The sequence below is a fragment of the Octopus bimaculoides genome, chromosome 22 (genome assembly GCF_046866305.1).
Source record: "Octopus bimaculoides isolate indiv1 chromosome 22, ASM4686630v1, whole genome shotgun sequence".
Lineage (NCBI taxonomy): Eukaryota > Metazoa > Mollusca > Cephalopoda > Octopoda > Octopodidae > Octopus > Octopus bimaculoides.
Genome location: NC_142949.1, coordinates 35,111,460 through 35,127,846, shown reverse-complemented (window position 1 = coordinate 35,127,846; position 16,387 = coordinate 35,111,460). Strand labels below are relative to the sequence as shown.

Here is a 16,387-nt window from a genome sequence, read left to right as displayed (position 1 = left end):
CCCATGCATAGGTTGCCAAGGGAATTAGTTGTGGCTGGGTTTTTATGACTTCATGCTCTTCCTGCCACCATCAACCCATACCTGTTTATCAAACAAGGGATCCTCTATTCCCCCACCAAGTCCCCTGAAGTGCAGAGGGACCAATTGTAATACATCATTCACTATTTTGCTTAAGCGGTGACAAGTGTGCAAGATTGACACTCACACTCTATCACTTTCATTCTCACTCACACTCTAACTCTCACTCACTCACACTCTAGCTCTCTCTCACAATCTAGCTCTATCTCACACTCTGACACACCTTTATGGATTTCTTTCAGTTTTCAATTACCAAATTTATTGAAAAAAGAAAGCATTCCCATTGGCCATTGCAGAAGGACCCCTACTGCATGTATGTACATCTTTGTGTAGCTGTACAGTTTTGTTATAGGCACCGACATGGACATGTGGTTAAGAAGCTAACTTTGCAATCCAACCACATGGTTTTCAGTTCAATCCCAGCTGCATGGCGCCTTGAGCAAGTGTCTTCTACTAAGCCCCAGGTCAACCAAATCCTTGTGAGGATACTGTGTGGAAGCCTGTCGTATATACCCATATGTGTGTCTTTGTTGTCCTAATCTCCCTCTTGACAACAGGTGTTGGTTTATTTACATCTCTATAACTTAGTGCTTCAGCAAAAGAGGCAGAATATAAGTTCCAGACTTAGATAAACACTGGGGTCGATTTGCTTGACCAAAACCCTTCAAGGTGGTGCCCCAGCATGGCCGCAGTTCAATGACTAAAACAAGTGAAAGAAAAATATATGTACACATGCACACAAAGGCATGCATAAAGATATTTATACTTATTCACAGATATATATATATATATATATATATATATATATATATACACACGCACACACATGCATGTATGTATATATTTGTGTATGCATGTGTGTGTAGGTGAAATTGTGTTTATTTGTATGTGTGTGTGTATACAGGGTTTAATACAATCACATTGTAACCCTCTGAAGCTATTCTCTATCGGAGTATTGTTGGTGACAGTTGGAAAATGAAACGGACTAAAAATGTACGTGTTAACCTCCACAGCTTTACAACTCAAACAAGGGACTTTCTACCTCTTTTCTTAAATAGCACTCACCTGATGCATTCTTTACCCACACACACACATATATATGTATAAAATCATTGTACTCAAACAGGTGTACTTAGTTACGTGAAGTCACTCAATATTTTTTTGGGTTTGTTTCCTTTCTTTTATATTTGTTATTTGTAGCAGCAGATTTTATATATATATATATATATATATATATATAGTTAAAAAAAACAATAACAAAAAAACAACAAAGTGAGGACGTGATATGACGCTCAGGAAAGGAAAGAGAGAGTGTATGACGTTTCGGGCGTAGCCCTTCGTCGGAAAGATGGAAAGTTCGGAGAATGGAAGAACGGAGAAAGAGGAAAATGGTACCAATGCCCACGAGGTTATATATATATATATATATATATATATATATATATATATATATACATATATATAAAGTGGTGGGCTGGTGGAATCGTTAGCACGCCAGTCAGGATGCTTAACAGCATTTTGTCTGTCCTTACACGTTGAGTTTAAATTGCGCCAAGGCTCACTTACCTTCCATCCTTTTGGGGTCGATGAATTAAGTACCAGTTGAGCACTGGGGTCAATGTAATCAGCTTACTCCCTCTGCCAAAAATTTCATGATACAAATCCCTGTCTTAACCCCTTAGCATTGAAACCAACCATATCCAGCCTAAATATTTTCCAAGTTTTCTATTAAAACTGACTAGATCTGGTCTCTCACACCTAACCTGCAATGTCTTTCCAAAACTAAGCAATCACATGAAAATCTCAAAGCTATGAGATAATCCCATGATTAATCCAAAGTAGTGTGAATTTCATCAAAATTTCATATCAATTCATTCCAAACACCAGATTAATAATGACAAAGTTTATTTTTCTAAATTCTTCGTTATTTTCAAGATTGATTGAAAATAATGTAAATACGGTAACAAAGGGGTTAAGAATCAAATAGGGGGCAGTGTTGGTGGTGCCAGGTAGTGAGTGAGGTGGACATAATGAAGAAACATTTTGGAACAAATATAACCTACAGTCTCTTTGTTATGCAAACAGAATCCAGCAATGTTTAGCTTGTCTTGAACGAGTTGGGGAGTAAAGTATGGCGTGGTGTTTGTGTATGTATGTGAGTGGTGGCAGGGAAGGGATGGTGGGCATTATAAAACACTTGAGATGCTATGAAGAGCTTCCTTCATTCTACACATCTCTCCCAATTCTCTCTCTTTCTCTCTTTTTGCCCGTTGTTGATCCTGGGTTAGTAAATGTTCATCTGAGTAAAGATTTTATTTATTCAGCAAATATTCTTTACAATGTGGAGATGTAAACAGCTCCGTTCTGTTTTGCTCATTTTTTGGCAGTTTAGCTATTTTCCTATGTTTTTATTTTATCCACTTCATTATTATTATTATTATTATTATTATTATTATTATTATTATTATTATTAGTCTACATCATTCTTCACTCCCTCACACCCTTTCTCTCTCTCTCTCTCTCTTTCTCCTTCTCTGATGGGGAAATTGCTAGAATATCTTGTATGGTTTGTCTAGGATCAACCAAAATGATGGAATTGCAAAGCTTTTTAATACTGACTGCCATTTCTGTTGTACAACAAGTCAAAGATTTTGTTTCTACCATTCTTTTTTTTTTTTTTTCCTCTTTTATTACTTTTATTTTCATTTTTCCTTTTGTCTTTTATTCTCCGTTTCTTTTATCTTTTTTATTACATTCTTTTAACATTTTCGATTGCGAAAAAAAAAAAGAAAGAGAAAAAGGCCAAAGATTTTTGCAGTCCCACCCTGAGAAATTTCAATAATTTAACCCATCCACAAATACTTCATTTTATATGTGAACTCTTTTAATTTTTAGTATAGTGGTAAGTATCCCCGCTTGTCGTATGGGAGACCAGGGTTCAACTAGCCATCGGGGAGGTCATTTAACATTTTACTGGCAGTGCCCCAGCATGGCCACACTTCAAAGCTGAAACATATAAAAGAATTTTTTATTTTTTCACTGGTGGGCCTTTTATGTTATTTTTTACTTATTTCAGTCATTGGGCTGAGGCCATGCTGGGGCACCACCTTGAAGGGTTTAACTGAACAAATTTAACCCCAGGACTTACTTTTTAAGCCTGGTACATATTCTGTCAATCCCTTTTGCCAAAACTGCTAAGTTAAAGAGATGTAAACAAACCAACACTAGTTGTCAAGTGAAAATGGGAGAATTTGTACCTTTGAGCAAGACTCTTCATTTTTACATTGCTCCAGCTGAGTATGAGTGCTAATACCAGTAGCAACCGGGAGGGCTAACTCTTGTGATAGACTGGCATCCTGCTGAAGGGGTGAATCTCCCTCTGCTCTCAGTCACTGAAACATTCCAAAAATTTGGATCAGCTCCAACTTCAAGAGCTTGTAAGCTCAAGGTAGACTTTATAATTTGAAGAGGATTTGGCTGCTATTTCTAATATTGCGAGCCATTGTGTAGAAAGAAATGTGCTTCTTCGTGAAGTAATTGGTTATGGAATCTGAAATCTGGTAGTAATGTTACTTTGTTTAAAACACGAGGAATGTGCTGCCAATGGAGATGTGTTGAGATATTTATATTGGATATATCCTGTTACTAAAGTATATATAACAGAGTGATGACCTCTCCATAGGTCATTGTCCTGGATAAACTCGGTCTCACCTCATTACTACCACTAATGAGGGAACCTCTGTGTGGTAGCTTGCTTTGCTAGAAATGTAAACCGAATCTCTCTTGAGGCATATCAGATGCTATTCCAAATGAGATATTGTATTCCTAGATTTTTCAGAGGACCTTAAAATATTTTGGATCTCTGATTTACTATTTTGTGGTGTGGACCCCAAAAATCTTATATGGACTCTGGTTGAGAACCACTGGGTCACGCAAACAAATGCACACAGTCAGATTTTTATGCTTGACTTTGTAAAAACTGAAACACAACTTATACACATGTCAGCAAAGTTTGAATATGAAGAGAAAAGATTTTGTGCCAAGATTTAACACTAAATTAGGGGTGCGTCTGTGTGTATGTGTTCTCATCTACACATACACACATCTTTAAGTGAATTTTGATAGGAAGGGCAGCTTGTTCTAAAAAAAACAAAATGCTAAATAAACATTACAAATGAGACATTATAGCGAGAGAGTTCACAGGGTTTTTTTCTCTGTTGTCGTGTGCACCTGATAGCTTGGATCCAGGATTGCAATTTGTAGTAAAATGCTGTAAGACCTAGCAAACCCATATTATCATCATCATCATCATCGTTGTTTTTATGCCTGCTTTTTCATGCTAGCATGGGTTAGGCAGGACTTTGATGTGGCGCTTTATGGCTGAATGCCCTTCCTGATGCCCACCTTCTTTTAATTGTCTTATATGATTGTGTTGGGACATGGTTGAAGACACTGTCAAAACTAAGGTATGTGCACATCTTTACCTTTTCTCATTGGACTACGGCCATGCTGGTGCTACTCAGTGAGACTGAACTCGAAATGTCATCATTGCAAAGCATAAGCTTCTTAACCACACAGCCATATCAGTGGACAACAACATGGACAGCTGGAAATGCAAATGCTGTTAAGCATTCTACTCAGCATGCGAGCCATTCTTTCAGCTCACTGCCTTGGCAATAATGGTGGTGGCGGCGGCAGAAAGGGAAAGGAAAGGGTTTTTTTAAAAAATGATTTCTCTTTGTGTATGGTAGTCTTTTACAAGTTATGAAAATTGTTGATAAGCACTACACATGCGCGCACACACACACACACACACAGACACACACACACACACACACACACATGCACACACACACACACACCGTTTTTGGCTGATACTTCATCTGTTTTTGTTGGTTTTTTTGTAATGAATTGTTTTGATTATTTTTTTGGTTTTTCAAAATCAGATTTTTTGTACAGCTGCCTGTGTGTGTGTGTGTGTGTGTGTGTGTGTGTGTGTGTGTGTGTGACACAGAGAGAATTTGCAGAGCTATGTAACAGGCTTAACATATCTGACAAACTTATCTAAACAAATGGCACACACACACACACACACACACACACACACACACACACACCAGTTAATACACGCATACTGATGCTAATTAACAAACACATTCAGATGATTTACTCACACCCGATTAACAAACACATACACACACATGCAACCAACATTTAATCTCAGCAATTCCCTGTAACATTCTTTATTGGACTTAATTATTCTTGTCATCTGAACTTTTACATAAGTATGAGTTTGTGTGTGTGTGTGTGTGTGTGTATCTTTTGTGTGCCCATGTCCTGAGGGGATGCATTCTATACACTCTTAACTCTGTGTGTGTATTGGTTATATATATATATATATAGATAGATACGTGTATGTATAGATATATATGTGTGTGTGTATAGATATATATATGTGTGTATAGATATATATGTGTGTGTATGTATGTATGTATATATATATAGAGTAATCCCTCATCGTATTGTGATTCGCCAATCGCAGTTTATTATTTAAGCTTACGCTGATTCCTCCATGGTGTTGTTTTGCATTTATAATAAAATAAATATATAATACAAATTATAAAAATAATAACAAAGAAAAAATACACAGTACTGTTTCTACTTCGGATTTTCACCTATCGCAGGGGTCTTTGGAATGTAACACCCGCGATAGTCAAGGAGTCACTGTATACATTGTGTGTGTGTGTGTGTGTATATATATATATAGCTGTAGAAACTCTGCCAAATCAGACTGGAGCCTGGTGTTGCCATCCGGTTTCACCAGTCCTCAGTCAAATCGTCCAACCCATGCTAGCATGGAAAGCGGACGTTAAACGATGATGATGATGATGATGATGATATATATATATATATATATATATATATATATAATGTAAGTGTATGTGTGTGTTTGTGTATCTATGATGTAAGTCTATGTATGTGCATTTACATAATTTATGTATTTAAGTCTTATAAATTCTCTAAATGTGTGTTTTCATTAATAAGCTTCTGCTTGCATATGCTTCTGTGATGTGTGTGTGTTGTTTATCCTCAGGTAAGACCTGATAAAGTAGGCAGACATATCCAATGTCTACCATCCCAGCTGTGACAATCCCCTTTTTTTTCTTCTTCAAGTTATAACCTACATTGTCCCATATGGCCTTCAGTATAGTATGATTTGAGTGAGGTTTGGCTGTTATATCAAGCAGTTAAGCAACCACATAGTGGTGCCCTCATTAACCCATGTGTTTTACTTGTTTCAGTCATTTGACTGCGACCATGCTGGGGCACTGCCTTTAGTGCCCCAGCATCAACCCCAGGACTTATTCTTTGTAAGCCTCGTACTTATTCTTAGCCACAGCCCGAGGCTATAATAGAAGACACTTGCCCAAGATGCCAAGCAGTGGGACTGAACCTAGAACCATGTGGTTGGTAAGCAAGCTACTTACCACACAGCCACTCCTGTGCATACATATATATAGCCTCAAGGTTTCAACGATGTGATGGCTTATTTTTAGAATGGCAACGTAGGGTAGTTGTGAGAGGCTAGATCTGACTGGTTGGAATATAGATCATGTAGAATATTTTGGTTGGATGTGGCCAGATTTAAATGCTAAAAGGTTGAAATTCCATGTTAATTTTATGTTCCAAACATTACTTTAATAATTCACTACAAAGTTATTTAATTGAATTTTTCGTTATTTTCATAATTAATTTAAAGAAAAACAGTATATTTCAACAGAAATATGGTAACAAAAATAGTTAATAAAGAAATGTAGGACACATTGGATACTGTAGTATCTTAGATACACTCACTGTTTGAATTAAAGGTTGGACAGCCATGGTTGGGTGTCTTTGATCACAGGGTGAAAAAAAAATCATTGGTAACTCGGGGTTAAATAACAACCCTTTCATCTACTCCTATGTAGACTAAACTTCTTTTTAGCAGATCCCCTCACCACTACCAATCACTACCATGCTGCTGCCAGTGAGGGCAAAGACACTATATTCCACTTGCCTAGATCTCTTCATGCCTAATTAACAAGTTATTAGTCCTTATCTACTCTGTTTTTCTTCGTATTTTTTTTTCTTTTGTGTGAGTGGAGGGTGGGGGGTGATGGTGATAGCCGCAATGGTATTCTTACCATCTTTAACATATAAAAGTAAGACAAGTGGAATAAGACATGGAGCTGCTACTACTACTACTACTACTAAAACTGAAAATTATTGAACAAATTTACTTTATTGAGCAATTGGGAGTGGTGATGGTGGCGTTGGTGAAGATGCAAGAATCTCCACATCCCGCCACCTCCCACCCAAAGGAAGGTTGGAAGGCGGGGAGGGGCTTTGCAGTAAGGATGTTATCTTGTTATACAAGAGATGGTGATGGTTTAGTTAGAGCCCAGAGAATGGAAGTGGGGAGGAGGATAAAGATAGAGAGATAAGTGGGGAGGTAATCTCCCTAATTAATTCAGTCCACAATATGGTGGTGGTGGTGGTGGTTGAGGGGACTGTACCCTTCCGGCTTCTCCCCTCCTCTCCTTGCCTCTCTTTTTAGTCTTATTTTCTCCAAGACTCCAGACTGTCTGATAGTTTCCAGATTTTTCTTGTTCCTGCTGTTGTTGTTGTTGTTGTTGTTGTTGTGGTTGGTAGAAAAGGTTTGTTTTTCTTTCTTTTTTTTCTGCTTATCTTTTCTCTCAGACAATTCCAGTTCCTTCCACACACACACTCCTTTCTTTTCCTCCCTCTGTTACTATCACCCAACACTATCACTGCAAGAAATGGGGGTGGAAGAGACAGAAGCTGCAGGTATTGGTGAAAGGAGTCTTACAAGGACTTGTATTAAGGGCTTTGCTTTTTAATATCTTCAAGTGTCTAATCTTTGTCTTGTACCTGTCTTGGGCTTTCCTCATTGTTTTGAAGAATTTATTTTACTTCCCCCATCAGGATTTTTCTCCTATGTTTTAACCCTTTAGCGTTCAGATTACTCTGTCAAATGTAACTGCTTATTTATTCGCTGCTCTGAAATTAATCACACATCCCCCCCCCCCCCGGTAGCTTTGAGATAAGATTTAGGTGCAGGCATGGCTGTGTGGTAAGAACTTCACTTCCGAAACACATGGGGTCTGGATTCGGTCTGTTGCCCACACATTAATGCAAATGTTTTTTGTGAGCCAATGAAAGAGCCTCTGTGTGATTGCTCTGCTAGAAAGAGCAGCCTAATCTTCTTCATTACATCTCACTGTTTGAGAAAAAGATATACCAAATACTGTGGTCTTGGGTTTCTTGCATATAGGAGAAAGATAGGATGGTATAGCCAGAATGGATTTGGCCTTTCACACCTACCCTACAATGTCATTTTAAAAGTAAACGGAAATCACATCCGTAAAAATGAAGCTATGAGATCGCAGATCATACAAGAGTAATTTTGAATGCTAATGGCGGGGTGGGTGGGGGTGGGGAGTTAAAGTGCTTCAGCACTTGAAAACAAGCTTTATGGTGCCCAGTGAGTATATTTCTTCATGGAGACATTCATCACCATTGTCATCATCATCATCATCATCATACAGACATTCAGAATGTATGTGTTGTGATGATGATGATGATGATGATGCTGACAGTGTCTTGTAGTAGTCTTGATAGAAGAAAGCAAGTTAAGATGGAGAGATGGGCTTTTCTCTTAATGAAATGAAAACCAGATTTTCAACTGGATTGGAACTGTCAGCACTGTTATTAATCATTGGGGCTGAAGGAATTGTTCTGTGAGAAAGTAAAAACCTCTGCTGGCCTGAAGCTAAAGAAATGGTCTGCCCAACCATTCAATCATCCATATTCCTCCTCCTCCTCCTCTCTCTCTCTCTCTCTCTCTCTCTCTCTCTCTCTCTCTCCTCTCTATTAGCACCAACTTGGCTGGCATATCATCACCATCATCACCTCCAACACCATTGCTAATGCAATCACCACCATCATCATCATGGTCATTATAATCAGCATCCTCACCACCACCACCACCATCTCTACAATCCTTACCATGATAATCATCATCATCAGTTATACGAAAGCAAAGGGTGAAAAAAAAACTGGTATTATTTATGATATATTCCAAAACAGTTCCTTTGCCTCCCCCCCTCCCCACACATTTTCATAAATTAGCCCCTCAAGGCTTAAAAAGGGTGTGGACATGTCTACCTCGTCTCTCTCTTTTTTTTTGTGGATTTTCCTTCATCTTCCTTTCTTTTTCTTATATCAAATTTATATTACCACTTTCTGACATCTGTGTCCCCGCCTCCCATCACCATCATCCCTTTTGTCACTTTCTGGTTTCACTTCCTCATCTTCTCTCCCCCCTCTCTCTCTGATCCCTTATCCCTCACTCCTTGATCCCTTTTCAGTCAGTCACTCTATGGTCCTTTTTCTCTTTATGCTGTCTCCTCCTTCCAATTTTTTTCACTTTGACCCCTTTTCTCTTCGTTCTTTGACCCTTTTCCCCCCTTCACTCCTTGGCCCCTTTTTCTTCAACTCTTACCCGCCTTTTCTTATTCATTTTCGAAACATGTACTCCATGTCAATCTCTCTCCCTCTATCTATCTGTCTATCTATCTATCTATCTATCTATCTATCTATCTATCTATCTCAGTACAAGTGAGAGAGAGTTTAATCACGGTGCAGACAGAAACTGCAGATTTCCCTTTCAGAGTGCCACACCAGTGGTGAATCAGACTTCAATCATTATGCACAGATCTAACTGCTGTTTCTAGCTTCAAAATCCCCCCACCTTCTCCTTTTCACCATCAACTTTGTACTCTCTCTCTCTCTCTCTCTCTCTTTACAAGCATATCCCCCACCTTTCTCATAATTGGTTATTGGCAGTTGGCAGTAGTGGTCATCATTGTATTGGTGGTGGTGGTGGCTTTGGTTGGCCTGAGGCTATAGAAGACACTTGCCCAAGATGCCATGCAGTGGGACTGAACCTGGAACCATGTGGTTAGGAAGCAAGCTTTTTACCACACAGCCATGCCTGCACCTGTAAAAAGCTGTACCCCAGGTGCTTATTTTTTAGAAGGATATTGTAGGATAGGTGCAAGAGGCCAGATCTGGTTGGATTGGACATTAAACAGGTAGAAAAATTTAGGCCAGATACGACCTGTTTAAATTCAGAAGAGTTAAGTACATTTTATCAAGATTTTTTTTTCATGAAGTGAGTTGCTTTAAATATTGGTTTTCAGGATGTTTAATTGCAGGGCAGTGGGGGGTGAGTGGGGCCCATTTTGTATTGATACAATCAGCTAAAAGAATTTCTTGGTATGTCAAAAGAGTTATTTGTATCTGTAGACTCCATCTTGGTTGCTGTCACCCCCTGTGTGCCTGGGTGTGATGTGGGTGTCTTTGCCTTCATTTGCTTGTCTCTCAAGTGTGTAAAATCTCCAGCTAGGTTATTACTTGTGTGTGCGTTTTCCTGGTTGTTATTCCTTGGCGTGCATGTGTGTGTGTGTGTGTAGGTTTGTGTATGTATGTGTTATTCACATAAGCATATGTGCCTGCATACTCTCAGCTGTTAGTCACCTGTATGTATGTATCTGTGCATGCTTGCGTGCACATGTGTGTGTGTGTGTGTGTGTGTGTGTGTGTGTGTGTGTGTGTGTGAGAGAATGTTTTTTATATATATTTTGCTAGTCCAATGTTGTGTTCTACCCAGGGTGGAAAGTAGGGGAATGTCACATGAAAGAAGGGAGAGAGAACTAATCCCACCCTCCATTCCACCACCACCACTGGGGGGGTGGATGGTGGGTGAAATAACAGCGAGGCAAAGCAAAGTGGTTGGCTTATAGCTGAAGCAGCAGATGTTTATTTTGAGGGCAAGGGCTGATGCCAGTGTATATAACACAGTTATTTATTTACCCTACTCTCACAACATGGGTTATTGTTAGGGGTTTGTGTTCCTTGCCATTTAAACTGTTGACTGTTGTTGGTGGTGGTGGTGGTGGTGGTGGTACAGTTAACAGTGGTATGGTATGGTGCCGGCGGTGGCAGCGCAATAGTGGAAGTACAAGGTGAATGGGAGGAGGAAGGGGATGATGTTATAATGGGGTTGTGGGATGGGAGGGAGATACAGGTGGTGGTGGTGGTGGTGCAGCAACAGTAATAGAGGTGCATACAGTGGGTTGACGGTTGTAGTATGCTGGTAGTTGGTGGAGGCAGTGTAGTTGACAGTGGTATGATGGTGATATGCAGGGTATAGTTGTAATGGTGGTGTGGTGGTATGATGTTCAAACATGGTATTTGAGTACTCTTTTTTCCACCTTGTTGCACATTTTATGTGCTTACTCCGGTATATATATATATATATATATATATATATATATATATATATATATATATATATATATATATATATGGTATAATTTGAGTAAGATTTAGCTGGTATTTCTGGTAGGTCGATCAACTATATAAAGATGGTAGTGATGTGGTTGTGTAGTTAGTGCATGTGTGTGTGTGTGTATAATTGTTATATATATATATATATATATATATATATAAACATGTGTTTGCTTGTGTATCTGTATACACACATGCATATATATTTATAGACTGACTCAAACTACTTTTTATGTCTCTCCTCTTCCCTTAAGTTATTTTCCTGTTATCTTAGAGGGGGGGAGTAGGTTAAGCCAGTTTTGTGTTTATACTAGCTTTGTACACCCCTTCTAGTCAGTTCTCTGTCACATTACTATATGTAGGTACATACGTACATACATACATGTATATGTGCAAATATATGTATATATATTGTTGTTATTATAATTATAATTATGTTGACTTAAATTCTTTTAAAATGTATTTCATGGTTTGTCAACCACTCCAACAACAACAAGGCACAGCATAGGCACCGGCTTCAGCACCACCATCATCATCATCATCATTACCGCCACATCAGTTTCCTCACCATCCTCATGGCCATTAGTCCAAGTCCCCTTCTTATCAGCAAGTACCATCAAGTCCCTTGGTTCCCCCTTCCCCCAACCGTTACCATCCACACTAGGTCCCCCCCTGTTACTGCCAATCTCTTCTCATCATTATCATTAGCGCTATCAGTTCTATCTCTAAATCCATCATCAACCAAGCTCCCTGCTATACCACCCTCTCCTCATCAACAACATCAAGTCCTCTGCATTGCACACTCCATTGCCCTCATTGAGTTCTTACTTTTGCTATTAACTCAAAAGAGAAATTGTCTTGAGAAATATAGACACAACTGAAGCTTTTTTTTTTTTTTAGTCCATCACTACAATAATAAAGATCTTAACTGACTGAAAGTGTTATCATATACATGCTTTGTCTTGATGTAAAAGATGAGTTAGAGCAAATATTCTTATTGATGCCTCATAGTTGCTTGACAATGTTGCTTAGTGGCTATGTGTATCTCTAGTCATGTGCAGAAGTAGTTGGGGGAGCATCATAGCCATGTGTCGAGAGGAATTCTTTGGGGTTTGAATAATTCACCTCTGGAAACATGGGTGTTTCATTCATCATCCTTAAACAATCCTTATTCTATTCAGGGACCTTTTGAGCAGGATGGGCTACTCAACCTGAAGAGAATTCTATCTGGGCCCCACCTGCAAGGTCATGTACTGTTTATCTAGATATGAGATCACCATGTTGAACAAACCGACCCCGAGACTTATTCTTTGTAAGCCTTATACTTATATTATCAGTCTCTTTTGCTGAACAACTAAGTTACAGGGACGTAAACACACTAACATTGGTGTCAAGCAATGTGGTACACACACACACACACACACACACACACACACACACACACACACACACACACACACACATATATATATATATATATATATATATATATATATATATATATATATATATATATATATATATATATATATATATACACAATGGGCTTCTTTCAGTTTCTGTCTACCAAATCCAGTCACAAGGCTGTGGTTGGCCCAAGGCTATAGTAGAAGACATTGCCCAAGGTGCCACGCAATGGGACTGAACCCCAAGACCATGTGGTTGGAAAGCAAACTTCTTACCACATAGCCATGCCTGTTGTCTATTTATTTTAGTTTTGTTTTAATCTATAAAGATCTAACCCTGATTGCCCCTTCCCCCTTTAATGTTCTTAGCCCCCCTTCCCACTCTGCCCTTCTTTCATAATTTTAGTGTTTAAACCCTTGAAAAACCTGTTGATACTCTTTATTTCTTTCTCCCCCTTTGAGCACTGCCCCCCACCACCATTTCTTATGGCGCTGTTGAAATGAGGTGTAAGAGAAGGAATCTGTGTGTGTGTGGAAATGCGATACCAGTCTGTGTGTACACAGCAATTAATAACTAACAGATAAGAGCTGTAAGAGACATCTGATAAGGGGTTTTAATCATTCACACAGGTTTAAAATAAAACTCAACAGTATGGATTTTTTGAGGGGTTTTTATCAGCAACAACAATTTGCACCATATATCACACACACATACATACACAGTGTATGTGTGCGTTTATCACACATTTTTGCAGCTAATTACAGGGTCTGTTCATGGACATGCATAATAAATCTGTTGTTTATTTTAATAACAGAATAATAACTGGTGGTGTTGGTGGAGGTGGTACAATATTGATGATCATAATGCTCATAATATTAAATGATTCCAAGGCAGTGAAGCTGGCAGAAACGTTAACATGCCGGGCAAAATACTTGCCAGTATTTCATCTGTCTTTACGTAGTGAGTTCAAATCCTACCAAGGTCAATTTTGCCTTTCATCCTTTCAGGGTCAATAAGATAAGTACCAGTTGAGTACTGGGGTCGATGCAATCCACTAGTCCCCTCCCTCAAAATTTCAGGTCTTGTGCCTGTAATAGAAAGGATTATTATTATCATTGTAATTTGCCGTATGAACATAAGCAGTGAGAGAGAAAGGTTAACATAAAGGAAATCATAGAAATTGCTTTGTGTTACAGAAATGGTTCTGTTTGCTTTCCAAATCCATTGTAATAAAGATCTTAAAAGACAATGTCTCAGCCTCACACTTCACCTCATTTTTGACTTGAAATGTTTTTCTGATAGTTATTTCTTTACAGACACACAGAATAGACCTTGGCATCAGTGACACAGTCTCTGAGATACAATATTCATTGTCTATTGTTGGTTAATTGATCAGATGTATATATATATATATATATATATATATATATATATCTGTGTGTGTGTATACATATGTACATATCTTTATATGTGTGTGTATGTATAAATGTGTGTGTGTATATATATGTGTATGCATGTGTATTTGTGTCAGGGTAAATGTGTGTGTGTGTGTGTGTCTGATTCTGCGAGTGTTTGTGTGTGAGCATATGAATATATATGTTTGTATGATTGTGCTTGTATGTATATATGTGTGTATGTATATGTTATTGAGCATGTGGTTGTACCCCTGTGTGTGGAATGGGTGGGGGAAGGGGAAGGAACAGTGTTCTGCCATTCACAGCAGTATGTCTTCGCCTACTTACAATACAATAAAAGACACTGTTTGTTTATGCTAGTGCAACCATTAAACGAAACTGTCTTCTTCAAAACACTTTGCCAATCTTGTGGTCCACGATCCCCCATGATGGTAAATAATGGCTTTTGAATCCAGCCTTGTTAATTTTAACATTCATATTTGACCTCCTCCGCCCCTCCCTATCCACATACACATTCTTTTACAGATCTCAGTTATTGTCTGCTGCCAAACTGCTTCCAATAGGTTTTAGTTAATCAGATCAACCTCTGGTTGTTTTTACGGCCAGATGCTCTTTCTGTTGCCAACCCTCACTTGTTCGCAAGCAAGGTAATATTTTCCCTCTCATTATCATCCTTCAAACATGGTTGATCAACCAATACCAGGCAGTCGGGATTCGCAATGTGATTGACTTCCACAGCAAACCCTGGTGGCTGGTTTCATTGTACAATTCGTCCTTCTGATCGCTGAATGCAAAGACGTAGCTCACGAGACCCCTGTTCCAGTGATTTTCCGTGGGTGTTTGTAAAATGAACTTCTTAGCCACTTGGCCATGCTTGCATTCATTTATTACCATGCCTGAGCAGAAGTTACAATTTGTCCACATCAAGAGTCTTTTTGTTCCATCAATGTCAAATAACTACCATGCCGCCACCACCACCACCATCTAACTGGGTTGATTTTTTTTTTTTTTTTTTAATGATGACCTGTAAATGATGCAAATATTTGCCTTGATAAAAGATAAAACTTGGCCTAACCTCTTCACACGTACACTCTACTGCCACTGCACAGTCCCCCACCTCACCCCCTCCGTCATTCCATCACTCCTCCCTCCACCCTTCCCTCCTGAAATTTTGTTGTATTCATTTGGTCCTTATTTAATGCTACTGTCTTAAGTATTTTAATTAGGCATCATTGTTAATTTTCCTTGCAAAATATTTCTCTTTCCCTCCCATTTCTATCCATCATCTCTCCTTTGTGTTCTCTCTCTCTCTCTCTCTCTCTCTCTCTCTCTCTCTCTCTCTCTCTCTCTCTCTCTTTCTCTGGTAATGTGTATTATAATGTATGTAATCTTATAAACACATTCACACACACACACACATACGTGTATATGTAAATATACATGTGTTTATGTGTATATAAATGCTTACTCATAAATGTATGTACATGCATGCGGGTGCGAGTGCATATACATGTGTGCATCTGCATATGTGTGTATGTATATGCATGTACATCTGTACATACATGTATGCACATGTATATATATATATATATATATATATATATATATGTAATACACACATTGCCTCTGTGTGACAGCTATGTAGTTTGGGGTGGTGTTGGGGGTGCCCGTGTCCCACCTGTCTCTATTTGTTTTCATTGTTTTACACTACCTTATATTTCACCTCCAGCCAAGTACACATACACAACAAATAGGTGAAAGAGTGTGTGTGTGTGTATATATATATATATATATATATATATATATATATATATACACCAACTACCTTTTCTCTTATTAGTCATCTAAATTCTCTTCTATTCTTGCCTTTTGTGAAATGTTTATAACTTTTCTCCTTTTGTGTCTTTGTGCGCCTCCATATTTATCTTTGCGTGTCTATGCATTATATTTGTCGTTGCATATTTTTCATTGTGTGTGTGTGTGTGTGTTTGTTTCGGTCTGACCTTGCACAACAACTCTACAATATCATTCTAAAAATTAAGTTACCTCATCAAAATCTCACAGCAACAAGA

The 16,387-nt window shown here is 38.5% G+C and overlaps 1 protein-coding gene across 3 annotated transcripts in view; it reads left to right on the top strand.

The window, feature by feature from the left end:
• Window positions 1-16,387, top strand: part of LOC106868677 (fibroblast growth factor receptor 2) — a 124,315-nt gene that overhangs the window by 52,968 nt on the left and 54,960 nt on the right. The window lies entirely within an intron of this gene.